We start from the raw sequence: 7,587 nt of genomic DNA on the forward strand, positions 1-7,587 counted from the left end.
GAGCCTTTTGCTGTCTGCGCTCAGCTTCAAACAACAATGTTAAAAACAACAGACAAAGCCAGAAATCTGGGTGTAGTCATGGACTCAGACCTGAACTTTACCAGCCACATTAAGACAATAACAAAGTCAGCCTACTATCACCTTAAGAATATATCAAGGGTTAAAGGACTTATGTGTCAACAGGATTTGGAAAAACTTGTCCATGCTTTCATCTTCAGTAGACTTGACTACTGTAACGGGGTCTTTACAGGTCTCCCTAAAAAATCAATCGGACAGCTGCAGCTGATTCAGAACGCTGCTGCTCGAGTCCTCACTAAGACCAAGAGACTGGATCACATCACTCCAGTTCTGAAGTCTTTACACTGGCTTCCTGTGTCTCAAAGAATTGATTTCAAAGTACTCTTGCTAGTTTATAAATCACTTAACGGTTTAGGTCCAAAATATATTTCTGATCTGCTACTACACTATGACCCCCCCAGACCTCTCAGGTCATCTGGGACAGGTCTACTTTCTGTCCCCAGAGTCAGAACTAAACAGGGTAAAGCAGCTTTCAGTTTCTATGCTCCTCATATCTGGAATAAACTCCCAGAAACCTGCAGATCTGCTGCTACTCTCGGTTCTTTTAATCAAGGCTGAAGACCTTCCTTTTGATGCTGCCTTTCTTTAAATGACTGCTCATTTCTTTAAATTTCTTATGCTGCACTGTAACTTTTATTCTTGTTTTATGTGTCTATTTTTTTAACTGTCTATTCATGTGTTTTACCGGTTTTTAATGCTTATGATTTTTAACTGTTTTTACTAGTGTTTTATCTGTTTAACTGATTTTGTGTAAAGCACTTTGAATTGCCCTGTTGCTGAAATATGCTCTACAAATAAAGCTGCCTTGCCTTGCCTTGCCTTTTCTCAATGTCCACTGAAGTTTCTCAGCGTGCTCTCTAGTAACATCAGCAAGGCTACTTTTACTTTCATACTTTAAGTAAATTTCCAAGCCTGTACTTTGTTACTTGTATTTGAGTAAAGAAGTTAAATCAGTACTTCTACTTTTACCAGAGTATTTGTTAACACAATTAAGTCTACTTCTACTTGAGTACGGGAAGTGAGTACTTTGAACACGTAACTTCATCCGTCTTTGCTGTTGCATTGCGTTAACAAATAACTACGTTTGTGTAAAGTAATCGACAGGCTTTATGCCCAGGTTGAGTAGGGAGGGAAATGTAATGCATACCCCTAGTTTTTTCTTCTTTTAATATTATCATGAAACGAGGAAGCGGTATAGAGCCCTAGTAAACAAAAAGTGAGAAAAACAGCAGTGAGAGAAACAAATCAAGGGACTGGAGAGCAGGAAGAGGGAGAGCCAGAGGAGTTTGGGGAGTTTGGAGAGAGGGCATGTGATGAAAGTGAGGGCTCTGACACAGAGAGGGATATTCCAGAGGGTGAGGAAGATGAAGAAGAGGGTGAGGAGGATGAAGAAGAGAGTGAGGAGGAGAAAACATAAATGGGACAGAGAGAGGAACAGCCAGAGGGACAGCAAGTGGATCCATGTGGATCAAGTACTGCACCATCAGGTTTGTGATGAAGAAGGTTCTTACTATTTTCAAAGCAGTTCAATTACAATTTCGTTGTAGGTCTGCTGTGTGTCCTTAAAATGGGGCTTTCTGCTGTCAAATTCTTTTTTTTGTTTGAATATGGCTCTGTTTCTTTTTTTCTTGGCCTACATTTTGAAATGCATGCAGGTACACATGCATACAGTGGTACTATAACAGATTGCCACCCTGGTGACTTTCTTCCATGTCTCCATGTCTTCATATATTTGGGCTGACAGTTGAGAAACCTTCCCTTGTTAACTATGACATGGATGACTGAGAACCTACTGTATCGTGACATGTTTATTTACTATATTATAATTTTTGAGACAGGTCCTACAAAGTATTTGTTGGATCAGTCAGGATGGCCGAGCGGTCCAAGCGCTGCGTTCAGGTCGCAGTCTCCACTGGAGTGTGGGTTCAAATCCCACTTCTGACATCTACTGTTTTTCTGAGACATGATATTGGGAATAAAGCAGTTCTATGTATTTAAGAGGACATGAATGTGCGCAAGAAACTCAATGGCCACTACAGGGTTTTGTGGGCATCTTTATTGTCAACAGATGTAAAGTTACCATGTGTTTGTACACAGTAGACATATCTACTGCTGTCTTCACTGTCTGTGGCAAGTCCTTTAAAACCTGTTCTTGACTTGCTTTTTCCCACATCCTCTGAACGCTTAGCTAACTAAATGACTCAAGTTGGCCAATAATTGTTGTGATTGTTGTGTGCCTTAATACCACACATGTGGATATTATGAAAGAAACTGCCTAGCAAACCCTTGCAACACTTTTAAAGGTTCAATGGTGTAATGGGTAGCACTCTGCACTGTGAATCCAGCGGTCTAAGTTCAAGTCTCAGTGGAACCTGTTTCTAAGTCACAGTATAGGTGAAAAAGATCAACCTTTCAACTTTTCACATCTAGTTTAAAGTAAGCTAACAGGGTTATTCTCCTTGGTCATTTAGACTGTAAACAGTACGTTGGTGGGGTCATGTTGAGGAGTCACCTGGTTGTTAATGTAATTGGAAGGAGCTCCAAATTTGACAGTATTGACTGGAAGTGATAGGCTTTGAGAAACATGGGGGATACACACTTTGCATTCAGTCTCGTAATCACCATAAAAATTAGGTATCACTGAAATTTGAACTTTTGTTGCTGCAGTCAGAGTATACAGTGTTCATCCTGAATGGGCCAGGATAGTGCATCAGAATTGCTTGTTGAATGGTCTATTAGCTTTGGAACCCCCCTTTCCCCACAGCTTTCAATTGTCAGATATGGGTGGAGGAGTGGGCACTGTGTCCAACCCTTTCTTGTAAAAAAACCACTAAAGAAGTCTCTTGGATTAAGACAAAACCTCTGCGGAGAACCTTTTACCAAACCAGGTGCCCTGGCATAGTTCTGATCTTTTGGGGTAATAGCATGGATCAGGAACCAACACATCTGGACTCAATGTGGGCATTGTACGACAATATTTGACACATTTAGACCATGAAGACAGTTATTAGTTTATTTCCCATTTGGCAGGTGTAATGTGGACACAGTTGGACATTTTGAAGATAATTGCACAATATGACCAATTGTCAGTCTATTTCCCATCTGGCTGGGACATTTCTGGATTCAGGTGGACATTGTAGACAGAAACATTGGTGGATCTTGATTCCCACCATAGGATTTGGCCTGTATTGCACATTGCTTTCACATCCCGTGCAATGTATTGCCATTGTCAAGCACATTGCCACCCTGGTGACTTTCTTCCATGTCTCCATGAACGCCCATATATTTGGGCTGACAGTTGAGAAACCTTCCCTTGTTACTATGATATGATGACTGAGAAACTATATCATGACATGTTTAATTTACTAAATTATAATTTTTTAAACAGGTCTTACTGAAAGTTTATTGGATCAGTCAGGATGGCCGAGCGGTCCAAGGCGCTGCGTTCAGGTCGCAGTCTCCTCTGGAGGCGTGGGTTCAAATCCCACTTCTGACAACAATTGTTTTAATTTGGAACTAATCTCTGAGAGTTGATATTGGGAAAAGAACTTAGCAGTTCTTTGTATTTAAGAGGACATGACTCTGCACGAGAAACGCGATTGCAAGTACAGCGTTTTGTGAGCGTCTTTAAACCGATGGATATGATTAAAACCTGTATACAGCCCACCACTTACCAATCACATCACTGGAAAGACAGCATGACTTGAGGGTAGTGATGTCGATTTGTCAAAATAAGCTGCCAGAACATGATTTTCCTCAAGAACATTACTTTTCACGGTGCTGTCAACAATTACGGCAGTTATCATGATTCATCTCACCATGGAAATCAGGTTGAGGGTCATAATTTCTTGTTGCATCACCCTTTCTGATTGTCTACCCTTGTGTCACCAGCAAAGGAGATTAGCAGAGGATGGTTTCGATCCATCGACCTGTGGGTTAAGGCCCAGCACGCTTCCGCTGAGCCACTCTGCTGAAAATCACCCAGGTGGTACTGAACCCGCAATCCCTGTTTAGGAGGCCAGTGCCTTACCCATTAGGCCACTGGGGCTTAACAACAACCAAATACCCAGTTCAGGAGAAATACAAGTACAGTTCTGGAGATCTTGCATTCACAAGAATCGGATGGACAGACATGAAGACAGCAGTCACCTGACATTGAACCTTTGACCCCCAAAATCTCATCATTGATTTACGAGTTCTTGTGAATGTTTTTTGCAAAATTTGAAGAATACGGCTTGAAGGAACCCTCTTTTCAAGAGTTTCCCTTCACGGATAAATAAAGTATTTCTGATTCTGATGTAGAGATGGACAGACGACCCACAAGCATAATAACTTCTTGCCGAGACATAACAAGAAAAAAAAAGAAGATGTTGGGGAGACAGAGTTAAGCCCTGACAGAATAGAGAACTTCAGACAAAAGTTGTGAAATAGTGCCAGTGTGACCAGAAGAATTGGAAAAAAAACCTTCTCTTTTCTCTGTTTTGTAAACAACCCAAAGTTTTACAAAACAAAAGATAACTTCACCGAATCCCTCAGTTAAATCACAGTCAATATTTGTCCAATTTAAATCATTTATCCAACAGAATTGAAACTTTAACTTACCCCGCTGTTTGAAATTGCTTCCTTGTCGTTTGGATTTCAGAGTGGACTCAGCGAGCCCTCAGTGGTTTCTGACCCTCTGTCCTCAAAGATGTTTGGCGAGGTTTAGAGGCAGGTGATCATCAGATCCCTGGATGCACGCCCTCATCAGTCACCGGTGGAGTCCCTTCTGATTCCTCCTTGAAATCCTGTTTGTGACGCCAACTGTAGAAGTTTCTTGTTACAGCAAGGGAGGAATTTGGCTGGAATTAAGACTCTGTATATAGAATAAAGACTGAAGGCTGCAACTGAATCAAAGTTTAGTCTCCGGTGAAAGTTTAATTGTTTTCTGCAGAGAAAAATCAAAATGACAAGAACAGCCTTCACAATGCACAAAGTTACAGAGTGACACAGTTCTGTGTGAATACAATCAGTGATACACTTCATTATATCCAGTGCCCCCAGAGGAAAAAACCCTTGTTTGAAAAAAGTTTAATCTCAAACATAACAATCATGGACCTCAGGCAGACAGTTAGTTCCATTAAGTATTTCTGAATCTGCCCTCCTTGTGTCAAGTGTCTTGACCGTCGTTCTATCTTAGCTGAAAAAGAACATCTTGTCTCTTGGATAGGCCATGGTCTTGACCTGGGACCTGCTATGATAAACACAAACTGGTTCTGTCGGACTTTAGGCCATTGTCCTTGGAGGACAAATGCAAAGTCATAGCAAATTCAGTTGTCTCCTACAAGGAGAAGACACTGAGGAAAGATACAGAAGTCATATATCTGAGAGTCATTGGAGATCTTATCATGAATAATTAATATGAAAACATTGGTTAAATGTAATTTACCATTACAAGTTACTGTTTGAAAAAATGAAAAGATTTGTTATTGACATAGAGGCATAAAGTGTTATGACCCATCAATGATGACAAAGGAGACATCCGCTGTCGGGGGTCTGATTTAAAAGAAATGGTAGTCTTTAAAATGTTGGGGTTCTAGCGTTAAATTAAGAGGAAATTTGACAAATACAAATCAACCAAAACAAGTCCAGGAACTTAGTCTTTCAAATGTTACACCTGCATCTGTCAAGCCCTGACCAGGAATTGAACCCAGACCGCAGCGGTGAGAGCACCAAATCCTAGCCACTAGACCATCAGGGAGTCATATCTTCCCAGTTTATCTTTGTAGATGTGAGTTTCCTGTTCACTTACTGGAATGACTCATATTGTTTTAGGCGAGGAATGGCTCCTGGCTAGATCTTCAGAAGGCAGGACATGAGATTACACATCTGTCACATAGTCAGTTTGTAGTCTTAAATACCAAGTCTCTTGCTGTTCCTTGACTAGTTGGCCCCCCCTGCTTTGCATCGCTCCACGTAAGTAGAAGCAATCTGTTATGCACCTTTGCATTGCACTAAAATGTCAAAATTTGGACCTGAATCAACAATACAATACTCGACACTCACATACAACACCTATAGGATTATTAGGAACACCATACTAATACTGTGTTTGACCTGATTCTTCATAGAAATGTTGCCCATATTGATAGGATAGCATCTTGCAGTTGATGGAGATTTGTGGGATGCACATCCAGGGCACGAAGTTCCCGTTCCACCACATCCCAAAGATGCTCTATTGGTTTGATCTGGTGACTGTGGAGGCCATTTTAGTACAGTTCGGTTAATTACAGATAGAGAAGTGTCCACTCCAGCAGTGGGGGCAGATGTCTCTTGTTGGTGGAGCACAGGTCTGCACATGTAGATTTTACACTAAGAAGGTAAAGTTAATTGGGATACTTATAGAAATATACTAAAGATGCAACCATAATGTATGTTGTTAAATTGACTTTTATCTGTGGCTGTTGATTTCTTTGATATTTGTATGAAAACTAATGTGCAGACAGCCCACCTGCTGCTGCAGCTGGCCCAGCTCCGTCAACTGCTGCTGACCCTGCTGCTCCAACTGCTGCTGGACCCTCTGCTGGTCCATGCAACCCAAATTATCCCTATTTAACAATAAAATTTCTATTTAATGTAAATCATTATATTACATTATATTACAATATAGTGTTTAATGTTCTTCTCAATAATGAGGGAAGGCAAAATTGAACACAGTACAACTTTAATTTCAGAACAAAGGCCACACCCTACTTTCAGCTGTTTCTGCTAGAAGGCCTGAGCAGTGGAACCAGGACCGGGCTGCACAGTCTCTACCACCAAACCATTGCATCTCCTTGTATTTTTTCACAGCCTCCTGCTTCTGGTCCTTTGTTTTTTTTTCATCGAGCAACCTCTGTCTCTCCTCAAGCCCCAGAATTTTGTTTGCTGTTCCAACACTAGCATACCGTGCCCCCATATACCGTTTGCCCCTCTTGCTCCATCCGCATCTCCACCTGTCAGTGGTCGCCCTGCCTCTAGGCAAGGTTTAATAAGAGGAAGGTGGAGTGCGACACCTTGCAGGAAGTGTGGACAATTCAGAACCGCAGAAACTGGGCACAGCCATATCAAGGCACTATCTACTGGCCAATACAGAAACACTGTCAAAAGAGTTGTGGTTAGATCAGATTAAAAAATCAATATGTAAATGAATAAGTAAATAGAAAATGTAAATAGTTAATTTTACTATGCATACAATACTATGATGTATGTGATTTATATGTTATGGTGTGTTTTAATCTTTGTACAGAATTAGTTTTTGATTCTCTTATTTTCCTCCCTGTGTAAAAACCTTTGTATAGTCAGTAATTTCTTGTGCTAAACAATATTATTCGTTACCTAAAGACATATTGTTTTGTTGAGATCAATAATGTAATAAAGTTGGCATGTATTATATTACTTGGCTTCATTTCATATTATTCTCAAATTATAGTGTACCACTGCTGAGCATATGACTTGCCCTTGTATACACCCTACTTCCCTGCAAATGAT

The 7,587-nt window shown here is 40.7% G+C and overlaps 1 non-coding gene across 1 annotated transcript; it reads left to right on the forward strand.

Annotated features, from left to right (window-relative positions):
- The first annotated feature begins 3,491 nt into the window (after positions 1–3,491).
- trnal-cag (transfer RNA leucine (anticodon CAG)) lies at positions 3,492–3,574 on the forward strand. The gene has a single exon. It is a non-coding gene; the product is annotated as a tRNA-Leu (tRNA).
- Positions 3,575–7,587: the final 4,013 nt, after the last annotated feature.

The sequence above is a fragment of the Etheostoma spectabile genome, unplaced genomic scaffold, assembly GCF_008692095.1.
Source record: "Etheostoma spectabile isolate EspeVRDwgs_2016 unplaced genomic scaffold, UIUC_Espe_1.0 scaffold00019118, whole genome shotgun sequence".
Taxonomy (NCBI): domain Eukaryota; kingdom Metazoa; phylum Chordata; class Actinopteri; order Perciformes; family Percidae; genus Etheostoma; species Etheostoma spectabile.